We start from the raw sequence: 22,501 nt of genomic DNA on the forward strand, positions 1-22,501 counted from the left end.
ACAATCGGAGGCGAGTTTCGTCTCCCTGCAAATGCTGCCTGACCTGCTGAGATTTCCAGCATTTGCTGTTTTTATTTGCTATATATTCTCCTGGCAAAAGGGCTCCCTTATTCCTTAATTGCTTTTTATTTCACTTTAATAAATAGATAAATTTGAGTGAGAGAAAACGGATCCACCGAGGACCTTTCGCGTGTGAGGCCAACGTGATATCCGCTGCAATGCAGCCCATCAAAGGGCGAGAAACCACTGAATATAAAGGATGAGGTCACAAATATCAGGGGCAGTGCAGTCTGGTCAATGTCAAACCCTCCTTTCTTATTCAGCAGTGGCATGAACGGGAGTCAGACGTCACAAAGTTTAATTAAAGACACAAATACAAGGAACACTTCCAAATCTTTTCAGTGTAAAATTCTTTCACTTTATTTGAAATCGTACTGCGTTGAGTCTGAAAATACGCATAGTGGGATTTTATCTTCACTACTGATTGTATTTTGTGTGCACGGTAGGAATAACCGGTGCTGTTAAAGTTGATAAAAGTTGCCCCAGATTCGTGGTGTCATCGGCAATGAAGAGTTTGAACCAGAAATCTAAAATACAGTGAGTAAAATGGGATATGGTTTTCGAGTTAAGATGCAAAGCACAGCACAAATGATTGAAGTATGGAGTGTCCCTGAGTTAGCATTTGTTTGAATGTGTAAAAGAAGGTGAGGTGTTAATTAATAATGCTTTCCTGTGAAAGCAAGAGAAAAGTTTTCGAACAAACCATCCGGTGATAGTCAGGTGAGCGCTGCTTGTGATACCTGGTGGGAATGGGCGAGGATTTTAAAGCCCCTTTTATTGCAGAACCGTCATATAGACAAACATCCATTAACTACTCTGTAGACCTTGTGGTGCAACGGTAGTGTGCCTGACTTTGGGTTAAAGGGTTGCGTGTTCAAATCATGTTGGTGTCACTGTTCTTTTAGCAATTGCTGTTTCACCATAACCAGACACTTGCTGCAATGTCTCTCTCACTGGTAAGTAGTGGTCAGGTTGGTGACAGCATCAAACAAGAAAGAAGGGATGTGTGCAGTGGTGGGACAGCAGTTATCATGGGTGACTTTAATCTACACAGTGATTGGGCTAACCACATGGCAGTAATGTGGTGGAGGAGGATTTCATGGAGTGTGTTATGGATGGTTTTCTCAACCAAGAAGGGAGCTGGCCACCCTTAACTGGTGAATGTGTAACGAGAAGGGACTAATTAGCAATCTTGTTGTGCGTGACCCATTGGGGAAGAGTAACATAATATGGTAGAATTCTTCATTAAGATGGAGAGTGTCACAGTTAATTCGGAAACTTGGGTCCTGAAATTAAGGAAAGGTAATTTTGACGGTATGAGGTGTGAATTGGCTAGAATAGACTGGCCAAGGATACTTAAAGGGTTGACGGTGGATAGGCAATGGCAAATATTTAAAGGTCACACGGGTGACTTCAGCAATTGCACATCCCTGTCTGGAGTAAAAATAGAACGGAGAACGTTGCTGAACCGTGGCTAACAAGGGAAATTAAGGATAGTGTTAAAACCAAGGAAGAGACAGATAAATTGGCCAGAAAAAGGAACAAACCTGTGGACTGGGAGAAATTTAGAATTCAATGGAGGAGGACTAAGGGTTTCATTAGGAGGGGGAAAATGGATTATGAGAAGAAGCTTCCTTGTAACATACAAACTGACTGCAAAAACTTCTGTAAATATGAAGAGTAAAAGATTAGTAAAGACAACTGTAGGTCCCTTGCAGTCGGATTCAGGTGAATTTATAATGGGGAACAAAGAAATCGAAGACCAATTGAACAAATACTTCAGTTCCATCTTCACGCAGGAAGACACGAATAACCTTCCGAAAGTACGAGGGGACCGAGGGTCTAGTGAGAAGGAGGAACTGAAGGATATCCTTATGAGGTGGGACATTGATGGGATTGAAGGATGATACATCCCTGGGGCCTGATAGTCTACATCCAAGAGTACTTAAGGAAGTCGGCCTAGAAATGGTGGATGCATTGGTGATCATTTTCCAACAGTCGATTGACTCGGGATCAGTTCCTATGGACTGCAGGTTAGCTAATGTAAAACCACCTTTTTAAGAAGGGAGGGAGAGAGAAAGCGAGTAATTATAGACCGGTTAGCCTGACATCAGTCATGGGGAAATGTTGAAATCAATTATTAAGGATGAAACAGCAGCGCATTTGGAAAGCAGTGACAGGATCGGTCCAAGTCAGCATGGATTTATGAAAGGGATGGATTTATGCTTGACAAATCTTCTGGAATTTTTGAGGATGTAACTAGCAGAGTGGACAAGGGAGAACCAGTGGATGTGGTGTATTTGGACTTTCAAAAGGCTTTTGACAAGGGTCCACACAAGAGATTGGTGTGCAAAATCAAAGCACATGGTATTGGGGGTAATAGACTGACGTGGATCGAGAACTGGTTGGCAGACAGGAAGCAGAGAGTCGGGAATAAAGGGTCCTTTTTAAAATGGCAGGCAGTGACTAGTGGAGTGCCGCAGGGCTCAGTGCTGGGACCCCAGCTCTTTACAATGTACATCAATGATTTGGATGAAGGAATTGAGTGTAATATCTGCATGTTTGCAGATGACACTAAACTGGGTGGCGGTGTGAGCTGTGAGGGGGACGCTAAGAGACTGCAGGGCCACTTAGACTTGTTAGGTGAGTGGGCAAATTCATGGCAGATGCAGTATAATGTGGATAAATGTGAGGTTATCCACTTTGAGGGCAAAAATGTGAAGGCAGAATATTTTATGCATGGTGGCAGATTAGGAAAAGGGAGGTGCAACGAGACCTGGGTGTCATGGTTCATCAGTCACTGAAAGTTGGCATACAGGTACAGCAGGCAGGAAAAAGGTAAATGGTATTTTGGCCTTCACAGCTAGGGATTTGAGCATCGGAGCAGGGAAGTCTTACTGGCGTTGTACAGGGCCTTGGTGAGGCATCACCTGGAATATTGTTTTCAATTTTGGTCTCCTAATCTGAGGAAGGACGTTCTTGCTATTGAGGGAGTGCTGCGAAGGTTCACCAGACTGATTCCCGGGATGACTGGACTGACATATGAGGAGAGACTAGATCAACTGGGCCTTTATACATTGGAGTTTGGAAGGATGAGAGGGGATCTCATCGAAACATACAAGATTCTGATGGCACAGGACTGGTAAGATGGGGGTAGATTCTTCCCGATGTTGGGGAAGTTGGAGCAGGCTCGAAGGGCGAGATGGCCCACTCCTGTTCCTAATTCTTATGTTCTTATAGCAATTCTGGAAGAATAACATTGAAACGAAATGTGACCTGACACCCAGAAAGAAGTGTTAAGGCAGAAGGTTAAATGCTGCATCCCTTTCTCCAAAAAATTCCTTTCCCAAACATTTCTCTGACCGAAACGGCACAAAACAAAAATGTTCCTTTCAAATTCATTAAACTCCCGAATTTCCAATGCCCGCGAATCTCCTGAATCAGATGCCTCTACTTTTGCCGACTCAATCCATGTCCCTTTGCAATGTTGTGCTCCCACCCACACTATGCATTGTGCCACTAACTTATGGAATCATGGTATGGTTACAGCACGGAAGGCCATTCGGCCCGTCTAGACCGTACCGACTCTCAGCGAGTCCCACTTCCCCGCCCTTTCCCCGGAGCCCTGCAATTGTTTTTCCTTCAGACACTTATTCAACTCCCATCTAAGAGATAAGATTCAGTCTGTCTCCACCGCCCTTTCAAGCCGTGCATCCCAGGTCCTAACCACTCGCTCCTGTTCCTATGTGTGAAGTCTGGGAAACACGAGATCAATTCCTGCTACACTCACAGCCTTCCAAAATAGAGCACCATTATTCTATTCTCGTAAAACCAGCTCCTGATGTATCGGCCAGCTGTGTCGGTTAAAGCTCTGGTTATGTTCCTAGCACCATGTCAATCGCAGTGTTTCTGCAGTGCAGTTGGAATCACGTTCGCCGAACACGCGAAAAGTCCCTGGTTTGAAACCGGGTGGAAACATTTTGAACATTGTTCAATTAAATATTAGAAAAAATGGAATAATTGACATTAATGGTTGAATATTAACAAAGTTGGTGTTTGTTTCTGCTGATGTTAATAACCCTTCAACTTGGCTGGAGTTTAATCTTTTGATATTTCAAATAACAGTGTTGATATTTGATGTCTCCAAGATAAGAGAGGCTAATTGATGTCCTGTTTCTGACTGCTCCATTTTTGATCGGAGCGGAGGAGCGGTGAGAGATCGGGGCCCAGGAGCGTCGTGATCGGTGCTCAGGAGAGGCGAGGGACCAGGGACAGCACGGGCCAGCCCACACTGCGATCGATGGATAGTCGGCGCATGTGTACACACTAGGTCCATGCAGCAGAGCTTGGTCTCTGGTCGTCTTGGGTAATCCTTGCCACTGAACCAAGACCTCGCCCATGAACCAAGACCTCGCCCCCGTGTGGTGGCTGGTGTGCAACGGTCACCCCACATTGAAACAATCCACCCACAAGCATCTTCCACCCTTCAGGATGTAGTTCGGGACCTAGATTGTCAGATCCCTCATCGAAACAACTGTAAACTCATCGCTTTTTCGTGTGGAAACAAGTCATCATCGATACGAGGGACTGCCAATACAATACTATGAACAAAAATATAGTGTCTCACAGCCCTGTTACACTGGCTGGTTTCTCTGTACAGTTCTGTACACACTCAAACTCGACACAGTGTCTCTCACTCCCTCCCGTTTCAAGCCCTGACGGTGCAGAAAGCCCCTCTCAAAGCTGCACGTTCCGGCTGCTTTCAGTTGAGTTGTGAGAGATTATTAAAGGATCCTACATCTCCGCCTACTTGACAACAGCAGATTGAAGCCGAAAACAACCCATCGAATAATCGCTCGTCCCCAGCTCCAGAGGGAGTGAGGCCGGGACTGTCATGTATTCAACCAGCATTGTAACCCATGTATAATCTGACCTAAGTTGTACATTGCGAGAACATTGACCACTAGGTGGTGAACTTGTGGGAGACAATCCTAACCTGGATCTTCAGGTGCAAAAGGGGAAGCTCCACCCACTTCCATCACTTGAGTGCTAAGGAATAAAGGACAGGTCACAGACTGACCTTCTCTGAAGCATGGGCCTCGTGTGCATTTACACTGTATAATAAGGACGTATCAATGGCGACGAGAAACTGGGATTTAAACCACGCGAGCATGGCCACTAGCAGAACTGACGAGAGGTACTGTGTTAAGCAACGGTTGGGACAGAGATTCAACATTGTTAAAGCATCACACACTTCTCCAGGCAGCCAAGGGCAGTCAGGCATGCCCCAATATGTAGCCGAACCCAGAGGGGGAGTTCGACAGAGACAATGGCAAGCTGAACGGCGATTCACGTCATTGCAAGGGACAATGCGGCCAGTAATGGGGCCATCAACACCTGTTAATCGTGCACTCAAGGACAATCACGGGGCAGTCAGTGACGATCGACTGGCAAGAGACCTTTTGTTTCCAACAGCAGCTCATGTTGGAGGCGTGCAAGCACACACTCAGCCGGAGTTTGCAGAGATGAGCAAAATACCTGCAGAAATTGCAGAAATGGACACTGGGGGAAATCGCTGGAAGCTAAAGTTCAGCGAGTTCATGTGGAGCATGTATACAGTTCATACACAAGGACGCCACCGATAATGATGAAAGTGCTCCTCAATGGCATCCCAGTATCAGTGGCGCTAGACACGTGGGCCAGCCAGTCCCTGATGGGTATCAAATAGCTCAAAAGGTTGTGGGCGTCCAAGGACAGGAGGCCAAAATTAGTGCCGATTTACGCACAGCTGCGAACATACACAAATGACATCATTCCGGTGCTGGGCAGCGCCATGGTAGTCGTGACCCACAAAGTTGGCTTGCTGTCATGAACTGGAAATGGGAAGATGTCAATGCAATTTCCTCTGTGGAGCGAGTATCATGCTCACAGATCCTGGACAAATTTGACTCATTATTTCAACCCGGCATTGGCACTTTCATGGGGGCCAAGGTAGTGATTCACATAAACACGGACGCCAGGCCAGTACACCACAAGACCAGGGCGGAGCCGTACGTGATGCAGGAAAAGATAGAAGGCGAATTGGACTGCCTGCTAAGGGAAGGCTTCATATCGCCAGTCGAATTCAGTGACTGAGCGAGCCCGATTGTGCCGGTGCTCAAGGCGGATGGGTCGGTCAGGATATGTGGTGATTACAAGGCCACCATCAATTGGGTGTCACTCCAAGACCAGTACCCGCTACTGATAGCGGAGGACCTCTTTGCGACTCTATCCGGTGGCAAACCTTTTTCAAAATTATACCTGTCCTCAGCTTACATGACCCAGGAGCTGGCGAGTGAGGCGAAGAAGCTGACCACCGTCACGACACACAAGGGGTTGTTTGAGTACAACAGATGTCCGTTCGGGATTCGCTTGGTTGCCACGATCTTCCAATGAATTATGGAAAGCCTCCTCAAGTCGATTCCAGGGATGGTGGTTTTTCAGGACGACATCCTCATCACGGATTACGATAATGAAGAAAACCTCCACAATCTGTAGGAGGTGCTACGCAGACTGTACCGGATAGGGCTGCGACTGGAAAATGCGAAGTGCGTCTTCCTAGCTCCAGAGGTAGAATTCCTGGGGAGCAGGGTAGCAGCAGACGGGATCAGCCCTACTGCCTCCAAAACGGAAGCGATCCAGAGAGCACCCAGATCCCGTAACACGAGCTGCGATCGTTCCTGGGGCTCCTGAACTATTTTGTTAACTTTCTACCAAATTGAGCACGCTGCGAGAGCCGCTACACATGCTCCTACGCAAAGGTCGCGCATGTGTCTGGGGGGACAGCCATGAAAGGGCTTTTAATCGAGCACGCAATTTGTTATGTTCCAACACTCTGTTAACGCTATATGACATACATAGAAACATAGAAAATAGGTGCAGGAGTAGGCCATTCGGCCCTTCTAGCCTGCACCGCCATTCAATGAGTTCATGGCTGAACATTCAACTTCAGTACCCCATTCCTGCTTTCTCGCCATACCCCTTGATCCCCTAGCAGTAAGGACCTCATCTAACTCCTTTTTGAATATATTTAGTGAATTGGCCTCAACAACTTTCTGTGGTAGAGAATTCCACAGGTTCACCACTCTCTGGGTGAAGAAGTTCCTCCGCATCTCGGTCCTAAATGGCTTACCCCTTATCCTTAGACTGTGACCCCTGGTTCTGGACTTCCCCAACATTGGGAACATTCTTCCTGCATCTAACCTGTCTAACCCCGTCAGAATTTTATATGTTTCTATGAGGTCCCCTCTCATTCTTCTGAACTCCAGTGAATACAAGCCCAGTTGATCCAGTCTTTCTTGATAGGTCAGTCCCTCCATCCCGGGAATCAGTCTGGTGAACCTTCGCTGCACTCCCTCAATAGCAAGAATGTCCTTCCTCAGGTTAGGAGACCAAAACTGTACACAATACTCCAGGTGTGGCCTCACCAATGCCCTGTACAACTGTAGCAACACCTCCCTGCCCCTGTACTCAAATCCCCTTGCTATGAAGGCCAACATGCCATTTGCTTTCTTAACCGCCTGCTGCACCTGCATGCCAACCTTCAATGACTGATGTACCATGACACCCAGGTCTCTTTGCACCTCCCCTTTTCCTAATCTGTCACCATTCAGATAATAGTCTGTCTCTCTGTTTTTACCACCAAAGTGGATAACCTCACATTTATCCACATTATACTTCATCTGCCATGCATTTGCCCACTCACCTAACCTATCCAAGTCGCTCTGCAGCCTCACAGCATCCTCCTCGCAGCTCACACTGCCACCCAACTTAGTGTCATCCGCAAATTTGGAGATACTACATTTAATCCCCTCATCTAAATCATTAATGTACAGTGTAAACAGCTGGGGCCCCAGCACAGAACCTTGCGGTACCCCACTAGTCACTGCCTGCCATTCTGAAAAGTACCCATTTACTCCTACTCTTTGCTTCCTGTCTGACAACCAGTTCTCAATCCATGTCAGTACACTACCCCCAATCCCATGTGCTCTAACTTTGCACATCAATCTCTTGTGTGGGACCTTGTCGAACGCCTTCTGAAAGTCCAAATATACCACATCAACTGGTTCTCCCTTATCCACTCTACTGGAAACATCCTCAAAAAATTCCAGAAGATTTGTCAAGCATGATTTCCCTTTCACAAATCCATGCTGACTTGGACCTATCATGTCACCTCTTTCCAAATGCACTGCTATGACATCCTTAATAATTGATTCCATCATTTTACCCACTACCGATGTCAGGCTGACCGGTCTATAATTCCCTGTTTTCTCTCTCCCTCCTTTTTTAAAAAGTGGGGTTACATTGGCTACCCTCCACTCCATAGGAACTGATCCAGAGTCAATGGAATGTTGGAAAATGACTGTCAACGCATCCACTATTCCCAAGGCCACCTCCTTAAGTACTCTGGGATGCAGTCCATCAGGCCCTGGGGATTTATCGGCCTTCAATCCCATCAATTTCCCCAACACAATTTCCCGGCTAATAAGGATTTCCCTCAGTTCCTCCTCCTTACTAGACCCCCCGACCCCTTTTATAACCGGAAGGTTGTTCGTGTCCTCCTTCGTGAATACCGAACCAAAGTACTTGTTCAATTGGTCCGCCATTTCTTTGTTCCCCGTTATGACTTCCCCTGATTCTGACTGCAGGGGACCTACATTTGTCTTTACTAACCTTTTTCTCTTTACATATCTATAGAAACTTTTGCAATCCGTCTTAATGTTCCCTGCAAGCTTCTTCTCATACTCCATTTTCCCTGCCCTAATCAAACCCTTTGTCCTCCTCTGCTGAGTTCTAAATTTCTCCCAGTCCCCAGGTTCGCTGCTATTTCTGGCCAATTTGTATGCCACTTCCTTGGCTTTAATACTATCCCTGATTTCCCTTGATAGCCACGGTTGAGCCACCTTCCCTTTTTTATTTCTATGCCAGACAGGAATGTACAATTGTTGTAGTTCATCCATGCGGTCTCTAAATGTCTGCCATTGCCCATCCACAGTCAACCCCTTAAGTATCATTCGCCAATCCATCTCAGCCAATTCACGCCTCATACCTTCAAAGTTAGCCTTCTTTAAGTTCTGGACCATGGTCTCTGAATTAACTGTTTCATTCTCCATCCTAATGCAGAATTCCACCATATTATGGTCACTCTTCCCCAAGGGGCCTCGCACAACGAGATTGCTAATTAATCCTTTCTCATTACATAACACCCAGTCTAAGATGGCCTCCCCCCTGGTTGGTTCCTCGACATATTGGTCTAAAAAACCATCCCTTATGCACTCCAGAAAATCCTCCTCCACCGTATTGCTTCCAGTTTGGTTAGCCCAATCTATGTGCATATTAAAGTCACCCATTATAACTGCTGCACCTTTATTGCACGCACCCCTAATTTCCTGTTTGATGCCCTCCCCAACATCACTACTACTGTTTGGAGGTCTGTACACAACTCCCACTAACGTTTTTTGCCCTTTCGTGTTCTGCAGCTCTACCCATATAGATTCCACATCATCCAAGCTAATGTCCTTCCTAACTATTGCCTTAATCTCCTCCTTAACCAGCAATGCTACCCCACCTCCTTTTCCTTTTATTCTATCCTTCCTGAATGTTGAATACCCCTGGATGTTGAGTTCCCAGCCCTGATCATCCTGGAGCCACGTCTCCGTAATCCCAATCACATCATATTTGTTAACATCTATTTGCACAGTTAATTCATCCACCTTATTGCGGATACTCCTTGCATTAAGACACAAAGCCTTTAGGCTTGTTTTTTTAACACCCTCTGTCCTTTTAGAATTTTGCTGTACAATGGCCCTTTTTGTTCTTTGCCTTGGGTTTCTCTGCCCTCCATGTAAGAAACTTGTGTTAACGTGCGATGCGTCGTCCTATGGTGTCGGGTGTGTGTTGCAGCATGTCACTGCCAAGGGTCAGTTACAGCCGGTAGCTTAGGTCTCCAGAAGACTGTCCCAGGCAGAAAGGGGCTATGGGATGGTAGAAAAGGAGGCGCTCGCATGTGTACATGCGGTAAAGAAAATGGACCAGTACCTGTTTGGCAGGAAATTTGAGCTGGAGATAGATCACAAACCCCTAACGTCCCTTTTGGCCGACAACAAGGCCATAAATGCAAACGCATCGGCCCGCATACAGAGGTGGGCACTCACGTTAGCCGCCTATGACTACACAATTCGGCACAGACCGGGCACCGAAAACTGCGCCGATGCAATCAGCAGGCTCCAACTAGCCACCACTAAGGGGGCTACCGAGCATGGTTCTGAGATGGTCATGGCTGTTGAAGCTTTCGAAAGCGAAGGCTCACCCGTGACAGCCCGTCAGATTAAAGTCTGGACAAATAGAGACCCGCTATTGTCTCTGGTCAATAAATGTGTCCTGAAAAGGGACTGGGCAGCCACGTACAGGGCATGCCCTGAGGAAGTTAAACTATTCCACAGGCGCAGGGATGAACTCTCGATTCAGGCCGATTGCCTACTGTGGGGAAACCGCGTAAAAACCACATGGGCAGAGAGCTGTTCATCGGAGAACTCGACAATGAGCACCCGTGCATTGTCATGAGGAAGGCAATTGCCAAGTCACACATTTGGTGTCCAGGGATAGACGCAGATCTGGAACTTTGTGTTCGCAGGTGCAACACGTTTGCCCAACTGGGTAATGCGCCCAGGGAAGCCCCCCTTAGCCCCTGGTCCTGGCCCACCAAGCCTTGGGCACGCATCCATGAGGACTACGCAGGTCCTTACAAAAATGTTTTTGGTTTTAGTCGACGCCTACTCCATAAGTAACATAAGAAACATAAGAATTAGGAACAGGAGTAGGCCATCTAGCCCCTCGAGCCTGCTCCGCCATTCAACAAGATCATGGCTGATCTGACCGTGGACTCAGCTCCACTTACCCGACCGCTCCCCGTAACCCTTAATTCCCTTAGTGGTTAAATATCTATCTATCTGTGACTTGAATACATTCAATGAGCTCGCCTCAACTGCTTCCTTGGGCAGATAATTCCACAGATTCACAACCCTCTGGGAGAAGAAATTCCTTCTTAACTCGGTTTTAAATTGGCTCCCCCGTATTTTGAGGCTGTGCCTCCTAGTTCTAGTCTCCCCTGCCAGTGGAAAAAACCTCTCTGCCTCTAACTTGTCTAACCCTTTCATTATTTTAAATATTTCTATGAGATCACCCCTCATCCTTCTGAACTCCACCGAGTAAAGACCCAGTCTCCTCAATCTATCATCATAAGGTAACCCCCTCATCTGCTGAATCAGCCGAGTGAATCATCTCTGAATCCCCTCCAAAGCCAGTATATCCTTCCTTAAGTAAGGTGACCAAAACAGCACGCTGTACTCCAGGTGCGGCCTCACGAATACACTGTACAGTTGCAGCAGGACCTCCCTGCTTTTGTACTCCATCCCTCTCGCAATGAAAGCAAACATTCCATTCACCTTCCTGATTACCTGCTGCACCTGCAAACTAACTTTTTGGGATTCATGCACAAGGACCCCCAAGTCCCTCTGCACCGCAGCATGTTGTAATTTCTCCCTATTCAAATAATATTCCCTTTTACTGTATTTTTTCCCAAGGTGGATGACCTCACACTTTCCGACATTGTATTCCAGCTGCAAAATCTTAGCCCATTCGCTTAACCTATCCAAATTTCTTTGCAGCCTCTCTTTGTCCTCTGCACAACCCGCTTTCCCACTAATCTTTGTGTCATCTGCAAATTTTGTTATCCTACACTCTGTCCGCTCTTCCAGGTCATCTATGTATATTGCAAACAGTTGTGGTCCCAGCACCGATCCCTGTGGCACACCACTAACCACCGATTACCAACCTGAAAAGCACCCATTTATCCCGACTCTCTGCTTTCTGTTCGCCAGCCAATTCTCGATCCATGCTAATACATATCCTCTGACTCCGTGTACCTCTATCTTCGAAAGTAACCTTTTGTGTAGTACCTTATCGAATGCCTTTTGGAAATCTAAATACACCACATCCATCGGTATACCTCGATCCACCATGCTCGTTTATTCCTCAAAGAATTACAGTAAATTAGTTCAACATGATTTCCCCTTCATGAATCCATGCTGTGACTGCTCGATTGCACTAAGCCTATCTAGATGTCCCGCTATTTCTTCCTTAATGATCGTTTCAAACATTTTCCCCACGAGAGATGTTAAACTAACCGGCCTATAGTTACCTGCCTTTTTTCTGCCCCCTTTTTTAAACAGAGGCGTTACATTAGCTGCTTTCCGATCCGCTGGTACCTCCCCAGAGTCCAGAGAATTTTGGAAGATTATAGCCAATGCATCTGCTATAACTTCCGCCATCTCTTTTAATAACCTGGGATGCATTTCATCCGGACCAGGGAACTTGTCTACCTTGAGTCCCATTACCCTGTCCAGCACTACCCGCCTAGTGATAGTGATTGTCTCAAGGTCCTCCCTTCCCACATTCCTGTAACCAGCAATTTCTGGCATGGTTTGTGTGTCTTCCACTGTGAAGACCAAAGCAAAATAATTGTTTAAGATCTCAGCCATTTCCACATTTCCCATTTTTAAATCCCCCTTCTCATCTTCTGAGGGACCAACATTTACTTTAGTCATTCTTGCCGTTTTATATATGGGTAAACGCTTTTACTATCTGTTTTTATGTTTTGCACAAGTTTAATTTAGTAATCTATCTTTCCTTTCTTTATTGCTTTCTTAGTCATTGTTTGCTGTCGTTTAAAATTTTCCCAATCTTCTAGTTTCCCACTAACCTTGGCCACCTTATACGCATTGGTTTTTAATTTGATACTCTCCTTTATTTCCTTGGTTATCCACGGCAAGTTATCCCTTCTCTTACTGCCCTTCTTTTTCACTGGAATATATTTTTGTTGTGCATTGTGAAAGAGCTCCTTAAAGGTCCTCTGCTGTTCCTCAATTGTGCCACCGTTTAGTCTGTGTTCCCAACTACTTTAGCCAACTCTGCCCTCATCCCACTGTAGTCCCCTTTGTTTAAGCATAGTACGCTCGTTTGTGACACTACTTCCTCACCCTCAATCTATATTACAAATTCAACCATACTGTGATCACTCATTCCGAGAGGATCTTTTACTAGGAGATCGTTTATTATTCCTGTCTCATTGCACAGGACCAGATCTCAGATAGCTTGCTCCCTTGTCGGTTCTGTAACATATTGTTCTAAGAAACAATCCCGTATGCATTCTATGAATTACTCCTCCAGGCTACCCCGTGCGATTTCATTTGACCAATCAATATGTAGGTTAAAATCCCCCATGATTACTGCCGTTCCTTTTTCACATGTCTCCATTATTCCCTTGATTATTGCCCATCCCACCGTCAAGTTATTAATTGGGGGCCTATAAACTACGCCCACCAGTGACTTTTTCCCTTTATTATCTGTAATCTCCACCCACAATGTTTCAACATTTTATTCATTAGAGCCAATATCATCTCTCACAACTGCCCTAATATCATCCTTTATTAACAGAGCTACCCCACCTCCTTTCCCTTCTTGTCTATCTTTCCGAATTGTCAGCTACCCCTGTATGTTTAATTCCCAGTCTTCACCACCCTGCAACCACGTTTCTGTAATGGCCACCAAATCATACCCATTTGTCATGATTTGTGCCGTCAACTCATTTACTTTATTTTGAATGCTGCGTGCGTTTAGGTAGAGTGTTTAATACTAGTATTTATACCATGATTTTTTGTATTGACCCCTCCTGCAGCCCCTTTATATTCATACATATTGCCCCTTCCGATCACCTTGTGGTTTACACATACCCCAGTGCTACTCTGCTCTGTTGCCTCCTGCTTTTTGCATTCTTTCTTGAGGTCCTGTTTATCTGTGCTCTCACCCACTCTAACTAGCTCAGAGCCCTCTCCTGCGTTCTGAACAATCCTCGCATTGAGGCACCGTGCTTTCAGGCTTGCCTTTTTATTACACTTTGACCCTTTAGAATTTTGCTGTAAAGTGGCCCTTTTTGTTTTTTGCCTTGGGTTTCTCTGCCCTCCACTTATACTCATCTCCTTTCTGTCTTTTGTTTCTGTCTCCATTTTGTTTCCCTCTGTCTCCCTGCATTGCTTCCCATCCCCATGCCATATTAGTTTAACTCCTCCCCAACAGCACTAGCAAACACTCCCCCTAGGACATTGGTTCCGGACCTGCCCAGGTGCAGCCCGTCTGGTTTGTACTTGTCCCACCACCCCCAGAACCGGTTCCAATGCCCCAGGAATTTGAATCCCTCCCTGCTACACCACTGCTCAAGCCACGTGTTCATCTGAGCGATCCTGTAATTCCTACTCTGACTAACACGTGGCACTGGTAGCAATCCCGAGATTACTACTTTTGAGGTCCTACTTTTTAATTTATCTCCTAGCTCCTTAAATTCATCTCGTAGGACCTCATCCCTTTTTTTACCTAAATCTTTTGTACCAATGTGCACCACTACAACTGGCTGTTCACCCTCCATTTTCAGAATGTCCTGCACCCGTTCCGAGACATCCTTGACCCTTGCACCAGGGAGGCAACATACCCTCTGGAGTCTCGGTTGCGGCCTCAGAAACGCCTATCTATTCCCCTTACAATCGAATCCCCGATCACTATCGCTGTCCCACTATTTTTCCTGCCCTCCTGTGTAGCAGAGCCAGCCACGGTGCCATGAACTTGGCTGCTGCTGCCCTCCCCTGATGAGTCTTCCCTCTCAACATTACTCAATGTGAGGCCAAAGTGATATCCGCTACACTGCAGCCCATCAAAGAGCGAGAAACCACTGAATATAAAGGATGAGCTCACAAATATCAGGGCCAGTGCAGTCTGGTCAATGTCAAAACCTCCTTTCTTATTCAGCAGTGGCATGAACGGGAGTCAGACGCCACAAAGTTGAATTAAAGACACAAATACAAGCAACACTTGCAAATCTTTCCAGTGTAAAATTCTTTCACTTTATTTGAAATGCTACTGCGTTGAATCTGAAAATGCGCATGTTGGGATTTTATCTTCACTACTGATTGTATTTTGTGTGCATGGTAGGAATAACCGGTGCTGTTAAATTTGAAAAAATTTGCCCCAGATTCGTGGTGTCATCGGCAATCAAGATTTTGAACCAGAAAGCTATAACACAGTGAGTAAAATGAGATATGGTTTTCGAGTTAAGATGCAAAGCACAGGACAAATGATTGAAGTACGTACTGTTCCTGAGTAAGCATTTGTTTGATTGTGCAAAAGAAGGTGAGGGGTTAATTAATGATGGTTTCCCGTGAAAGCAAGAGAAAAGTTTAAGAAGAAACCATATGGTGCCTGTCAGGTGAGCGCTCATTGTGATACCTGGTGGGAATGGACGGAGATTTTAAAGACCCTTGTATTACAGTACCTTCATATAGAGGAACATCTCCAGCACGCTATGTCGGTCACATGGTGCAACGGTAGTGTGTCTGACTTTAGATCCGAAGGTTCCGTGTTTAAATCACGTCGGGGTCACTGTTCGTTCGGATATTGTTCTTCCAGAATTAATATTTCTTTTGCTGTTTGGCAATAACCAGACCCTTGCTCCAAGGTCTGTCTCACTGTTTCCCCGGTGTCAGGCAGAGAATATTTTTTTCTTTAAAAAAATACTTTATTCATATAAAAATTTATACAGTTCATTCAAAAGCAGTTCAGTACATTTAGCTGCGGTCAGTAATCCCATACACTACATTTGGGTTCTGACGGCAGTTCCTGTCGATATATTCCCTTGCTTTTCAGTTCCAGTACAATTCGGTACAATACGGGATACCTTGTAGTACATTCAACAAATTACATCACACGTGTCACTGTACAGTACATGGAATGGGTAACGGTACATTTACACTTTTTTTCAACGTGCATCACGAAACAGACCTTACATTGTACATGGCACTACAGATGTGTTTACAGATCATGGTGCTCCATGTACACAATAAAGAAGTTACAAGTACGGCCCGAGGGGAGTTTTATATTGATTCTTGCACCGGGGTTTACCGTGTCAGAAGGGCTTTAAACTGTGGCCCTTCCCCATCCTGCCTTTTCGGCAACTGCACCACCTTTAAGTGCGTCCCTCAGCACGTAATCCTGGATATTGCATTGTGCCAGTCTGCAACACACAGAGGTGGACATCTCCTTGCTCTGGAAGACCAGCAAGTTTCGGCAAGGCCAAAGAGCATCTTTGACTGAGTTGATGGCCCTCCAGCAGCAGGTGATGTCTGTCTCGGTGTGTGTCCCGAGGAACAGCTCGTAGAGCGCAGAGTCCTGTGTTACGGAGCTGCTTTCTCACGGCTGCGACCCGGGTTCGATTCCCCGTCAGGGAAATTGTACTTTTAATTCAAAACCTTGTAAAAAAAATAGTTCATCTCTTTTACACATCTTTATGCATCTACTGTGTAAAAAAAATAGAAGCTTTGATTTAAACATCATTTATTAATTCATAAAATTCTATTGTCATATGATATATTTTGGTCTGAGCATATGAGGAAATTTTCTCCCGATCACATTGGGTTTTATTCTGGTAATCTGGTGCTGAAAGTGGAGATGTTTCCGCAGTGTCGCGGTTAACACGTTCGCCTCACACGCAAATCATCGACACCGTCAGAGGCAGTCCCTCGGGATCGAGGAGGACTTGCTTCCACTCCCAAAGTGAATCCTTTGATGGCTGAACAGTCCGATATGAGAGCCACAGATCCTGTTACAGGTGGGACAGACATACGGCGAGGGAAGGGGTCGTTGGGACTGGTGTGCCGCGTGCTCCTTCCGCTGCCTGCGCTTGGTCTCGTCATTATCGTTGCATCGAGCCTCAAAGAGCTCAACGCCCTCCCGGATGGACTTTCTCCAGCTCGGGCTGTCTGCGGCCAGGGTCTCCCAGGTGTCAGTGGTGATGTTGCACTTTACCAGGGAGGCTTTGAGGGTGCCCTTGTAGCTTTTCCGCTGTCCTCCTTTGGCTCGTTCACCCTGAAGTAGCTCCGCATAAAGACGTAAACATAAACACATACGGATTAGGGGCCGGAGTTTGCCATTCGGCCCCTCGAGCCTGGTCCACCATTGAAGAAGACCCTGTCAGTTCTTCAACAGCAAGTTTTAACATCTGGGGCAGAGCCAACAGGCGCCTGGCTGCAATGAGTGATAAAAACGTGTGTTGGTCAGAAACCTGGCTAGCTCAGTCGGAAGAGCATGAGACTCTTAATCTCAGGGTCGTGGGTTCGAGCCCCACGTTGGGCGATTTCTTTTCATTTCATGTTGCTTTCATGGAAAACCTCTGACCGAAACGGCACAAAACAAAAATGTTCCTTTCAAAGTCATTGAACTCCGAAATTTCCACGCCCCGCGAATCTCCTGAATCAGATGCCTCTAGTTTTGCTGACTCAATCCATGTCCCTTTGCAATGTTGTGCTGCCACCCACACTATGAAATGTGCCAATAACTTATCGAATCATGGAATGGTTACAGCACGGAAGGCCATTCGGCACAACGAGCCCGTGCCGACTCTCAGCGAGTTCCACTCCCCCACCCTTTCCCTGTAGCCCTGCAATTGTTTTTCCTTCAGAAACTTATCCAACTCCCGTCTGAAAGATAAGATTGAATTTGCCTCCACCGGCCTTTCAAGACGTGCATCCCAGATCCTAACCACTCGGTGCTAAATGGCCATCTCCTGTTCCTGTGGGTGAAGTCTGGGAAACACGAGATCAATTCCTGCCACACTCACAGCCTTCTTAAATATAGTACCTTCATTCTATTCTCGTAAAACCAGCTCCTGACGTTTCGGCCAGCTGTGTCGGTTAAAGCTCTGGTTATATTCCTAAGATTACTTTGCCCACAGTGATTCTGTAGTGTAGCGGTTGTCAGTTTTGCCTCCCACCCGAAAGGTACCCCGTTCGAGAATGGGTGGAAACATTATTTTGGAGACTATTTTTGCTGTGAAATAAATTGAACAAAATTCGCCCCCGGTTCCTTTTCGCATGAGCACTGAACATTTTAAACCAGTCTCCAACATACAGAGTGAGTAAAGTCAGTAAGGGGAAAAAACTTCATCAATGATTCAAAATCCTGAAATAGTTAAAGTTCAGTTATTGAAGTTTCCACTGTCCCTCAGTAGCAATTCTACAAAACAACGCTGTCGGTTAATGAATGGGGAATAAAACAAATAATCTTCACCCATCCCCATCCCACGACACACAGTTTAATTTGTTGCATGTCATTATTTTAAAGATTTTGAATGAAAGATTTACTTTCTGCATCCGGGCTCCATCTGTGACAACCGCATCACTAAACGAGCAGGAAACACATTCAAGAGTTTACCACAATTGCTGACATTTCTTAGCTTTTTTCTTGTGTTTTTTCAGCTCTTCGTCCTTTTCAGCTCCTGACTGCGGATATTGCTGTGATTAAACCTGAACACAATGCAATGTCTGTCTCACTGTTTCCCCGGTGTCAGGCAGAGATATGCCTGCTGCCCTCATTTATTTCATGTGACAGGACACAAAAGTTCAAAATCAACCTGCAAGTGGCCACACACAGCATTGAATAATCAGGATGGCCGAGCGGTCTATGGTTCTGTGTTCAGGTCATTGTCTTCTCTGAAGATGTGGGTTCATGTCCCCTTTCTGATATATTTTTTGAACCAAAAACTAATGTGCGATAAAATGGAACAAGAGCAGTCCGGTGTGCATTGTCACATGATGCAAGCTACCTCGGACCCGAACCAAAGCCCCACACACCGCGCACATGCTCAGGAAAACCACGGGGGAGAGGATATCCCGGTCACTGGGCCTTCCAGTAATACTGAACAAGTGTCCGGTCTGAAACATTCCAGAGTAATAACTTGCAACTGGAGGATCTAACAGTCAGGATGGCCAACCGGTCTAAGGTGCTGTGTTCAGTTCACAGTCTCTTCTGGTGGTGTGGGTTCAAATCCAGCTCCTGACATTCAGTGTTTTTAATTACAAACTCATTTGTTTGGACACCACTCTCAAGTGCTTTGGGAGATCCATCGAACTTAATGAAATGACCCCACTTCAATGACAAACAACGATATCAAAGTTGCTTCTCAAACCGGGAATCGATCCTGGGTGGCTGTATCGAAAGGAATGGTTTTGTGAAACATTGAAATGTGCCGTTTTAATATCTCGCACTGCTAATTTAAAAACACGGTTATAATTTGTTTCAGTGCAAAAGAAGGCAGGCTCGAAGGGACAAATGGCCGACTCCTGTGCCTGGTTCTTGTGTTCTTACACAGAACAAATGATCAAATGAACAACTCTCCCTCAGTTCGCATTTCTTTCATTGTGCAAAAGAAGATTGTGGGTTCATTAATGATGTTTTCCTGTGAAAGCACCATAAAAGTTGAAGGAAAATAATTCACCCAACATGGGGCTAGATCCCACGACCCGGAGATTAAAAGTCTAATACTGTGCCGACTGAATGAGCCGGGCCTGCTAAAGTTGCATCTTCCGGTCGCTGATTGCTGCCAGGCGCCTGATGGCATCGCCCCGTGGGTTTATCTCGAGCTTCATACCACGAAACTGGTTCTCCTGAATTTCAAGGCTTGTAAGGAGATCAATCATCAAAAGCCGTGTCATTAACCATAGCTGGGCCGTCAATTTTCTGATCGCAAATTTCTTTCAGTCCTTGTCAATATCTCTTGTCTATTTGCCGGTGTTTCCCGATTCTGTCAGTCTCTCTGGCTCTCTTTAGTTATGTGTGGTCACCTGCAGGTTGATTCTCGATGAATGCCTGTTTTTGTGTCTTCAACAACAACAGAAAATGTTTCTTATATATTTCTTACGTTCTCTCCAATGCCTTGATATCCTTCCTAAATTGTGGTGCTCAGAACTGTAAACAGTTCTCCAACTGAGACCTAAACCAGGATTGAAAAGTTATGGTATAACTTCCTCGCTGGTGTCCTCCATTTCACGACATATAAAGCCAAGGGCCCTGTATTGTTTTTAAACAACTTAGCAACTTATCTACCCAGCTTCAAAGATTTATGTGTGTAAATCACTCAATCCTTCGACTATCCTTTTAACATAATACCATTTAGTTTATGTTTTCTCATATCACCTCCCTTTGTTTCCCAGACCTTACACACAGGTACAGGAGGAGGCCCATTAAGCCCCTTGAGCCTGTTACACAGGAACAGGAGGAGGTCCATTCAGCCCCTTGAGCCTGTTACACAGGAACAGGAGTAGGCCCATTCAGCCCCTCGACCCTGTTGCACAGGAACAGGAGGAGGCCCATTCAGCACCTCGAGCCTGTTACACAGGAACAGGAGGAGGCCACTCAGCCCCACGAGCCTGTTACACAGGAACAGGAGGACGCCCATTAAGCCCCTTCAGCCTGTTACACAGGAACAGGAGGAGGCCCATTCAGCCCCTCGAGCCTGTTACAGAGGAGCAGGAGGAGGCACATTCAGCTCCTCGAGTCTGTTACACAGGAACAGGAGGAGGCCCATTCAGCCCCTCGAGCCTGTTACACAGGAACAGGGTGAGGCCCATTCAGCCTCTCGAGCCTGTTACACAGGAACAGGAGGAGGCCATTCAGGCCCTCGAGCCTGTTACACAGGAACAGGAGGAGGCCATTCAGCCCCACAAGCCTGTGACACAGGAAAAGGAGGAGGCCATTCAGCCCCTCGAACCTGTTACACAGGAGCAGGAGGAGGCCATTCAGCTCCTCGAGCCTGTTACACAGGAACAGGAAGAGGCCATTCAGCCCCTCGAGCCGGTTCCGCCATTCAATGTGATCATGGCTGATCTGTGACGAAACTCCATATACCCACCTTTGGCCCATATTCCTTAATAATTTTGGTCAAAATGCGATGTAAAATAAACAACTACCCCGCACCAACTGCCCTTTGCAGAAGGGAAATCCATTCCTCTCCCACCATGTGTGTGTAGGAATGTTTCCGAATTTCACTCCTGAAACGTCTGGCTCTAATGTTTAGACTATGGCCCCTAGTCTGGTACTCCCCAAGCAGCGGGAATCATTTCTCTCCACCTAATCTATCTGCTCCCTTATTATCTTGAAAATTTTTATCAAATCACTGCTCGACCCTGTAATTTCCAGTGGGTGTAATCTCATATCTTAATGTAAACCTTGGAATCCAGGTATCATTATGGGAAACAGACACAGTGCTCCCTCCAAAGCCAATATAGCCTTCCTAAGACAAGGTCAGTGAAAACTGAATCAAGGGACGGGTCTTACTAGATTTAATCTGATGGTTTCCAGCAGGCATTTGGAAAGGTCCCACACATCATCATCATCATCATCATAGGTGGATCCTCGAACGAGGAAGGCTTACTTCCACATGGGTTAACAGGTGTTTCAATGAAGGACCCGATGTTGCAGTCCTGAACTCCAATCAAAGGGTGGAAGATGCCTGTGGGTGGATGGTTTTAATGTGGTGTGACCATTGCACACCAGCCACCACACGGGCTTGACAGAGCGAGGTCTTGGTCCAGTGGCAAGGGTTAACGAGGACGTCTGGAGACCTGCTCTGCTGCACGTCATAAACACCCAGGTCGCCGTTTGGTGCATGGGCAGCAACATCGGCGGGACCCAGGTACAGCGGAGGAATTCGAAGGTCAGTGTGGAGGAACGGTGAGAGATCGTGGTGGAGGAACGGTGAGAGATCGTGGTGGAGGAACGGTGAGACATCTTGGTGGAGGAACGGTGAGAGATCGTGGTGGAGGAACGGTGTGAGGTCGTGGTGGAGGAGCGATGATAGGTCGTGGTGGAGGAGCGGTGAGAGGTCGTGGTGGAGGAGTGGTGAGAGGTCGTGGTGGAGGAGCGGTGAGAGATCTTGGTGTTGGAACGGTGAGAGGTCGTGGTGGAGGAGCGGTGAGAGGTCGTGGTGGAGGAGCAGTGAGAAGTCGTGGTGGAGGAGTGACGAGAGGTCGTGGTGGTGGAACGGTGAGAGGTCGTGGTGGAGGAACGGTGAGAGATCGGGGCGGAGGTGCGGCGAATGTTAAACACAAGGGATATTGGCAGAAATCAAAGTTGAGGCAATGTATGTGTTGTGTATCTGCAAAGCATGCACTCCCATGTTCTGCCATCAGGGAGCTCATCCCCTGAAGTCCCAAGGGATCCCAGCACTACTTGGGAGCACTGTATGTAAGCCGGCCCCTAAGGCGAGCTTCTCACTCTGGAGTGTCTTATGAAAGACTGAGGTCACTCTTACTTTAACCTCCCTGTGTGCAGCTTCATCTGTGTTAGGACCACAATAACTGGCGACGGGGATACGAATCCAACACAAACTTGCAGCAAACTGTTGGCATCCTGAAGAAGTTCTCGGAGGGTGAGGACTGGGAATCCTATGTCGAATGGCTAGACCAGTACTTTGTAACCAATGAGCTGGACGGAGAATGAAGTGCTGCAAAAAGGAGAGCGGTCC

General features: G+C 46.4%; 1 non-coding gene across 1 annotated transcript; it reads left to right on the forward strand.

The window, feature by feature from the left end:
* The first annotated feature begins 17,261 nt into the window (after positions 1–17,261).
* On the forward strand, positions 17,262–17,334 carry trnak-cuu (transfer RNA lysine (anticodon CUU)). The gene has a single exon. It is a non-coding gene; the product is annotated as a tRNA-Lys (tRNA).
* Positions 17,335–22,501: the final 5,167 nt, after the last annotated feature.

This window comes from Pristiophorus japonicus, chromosome 33, assembly GCF_044704955.1.
Source record: "Pristiophorus japonicus isolate sPriJap1 chromosome 33, sPriJap1.hap1, whole genome shotgun sequence".
NCBI lineage: Eukaryota > Metazoa > Chordata > Chondrichthyes > Pristiophoridae > Pristiophorus > Pristiophorus japonicus.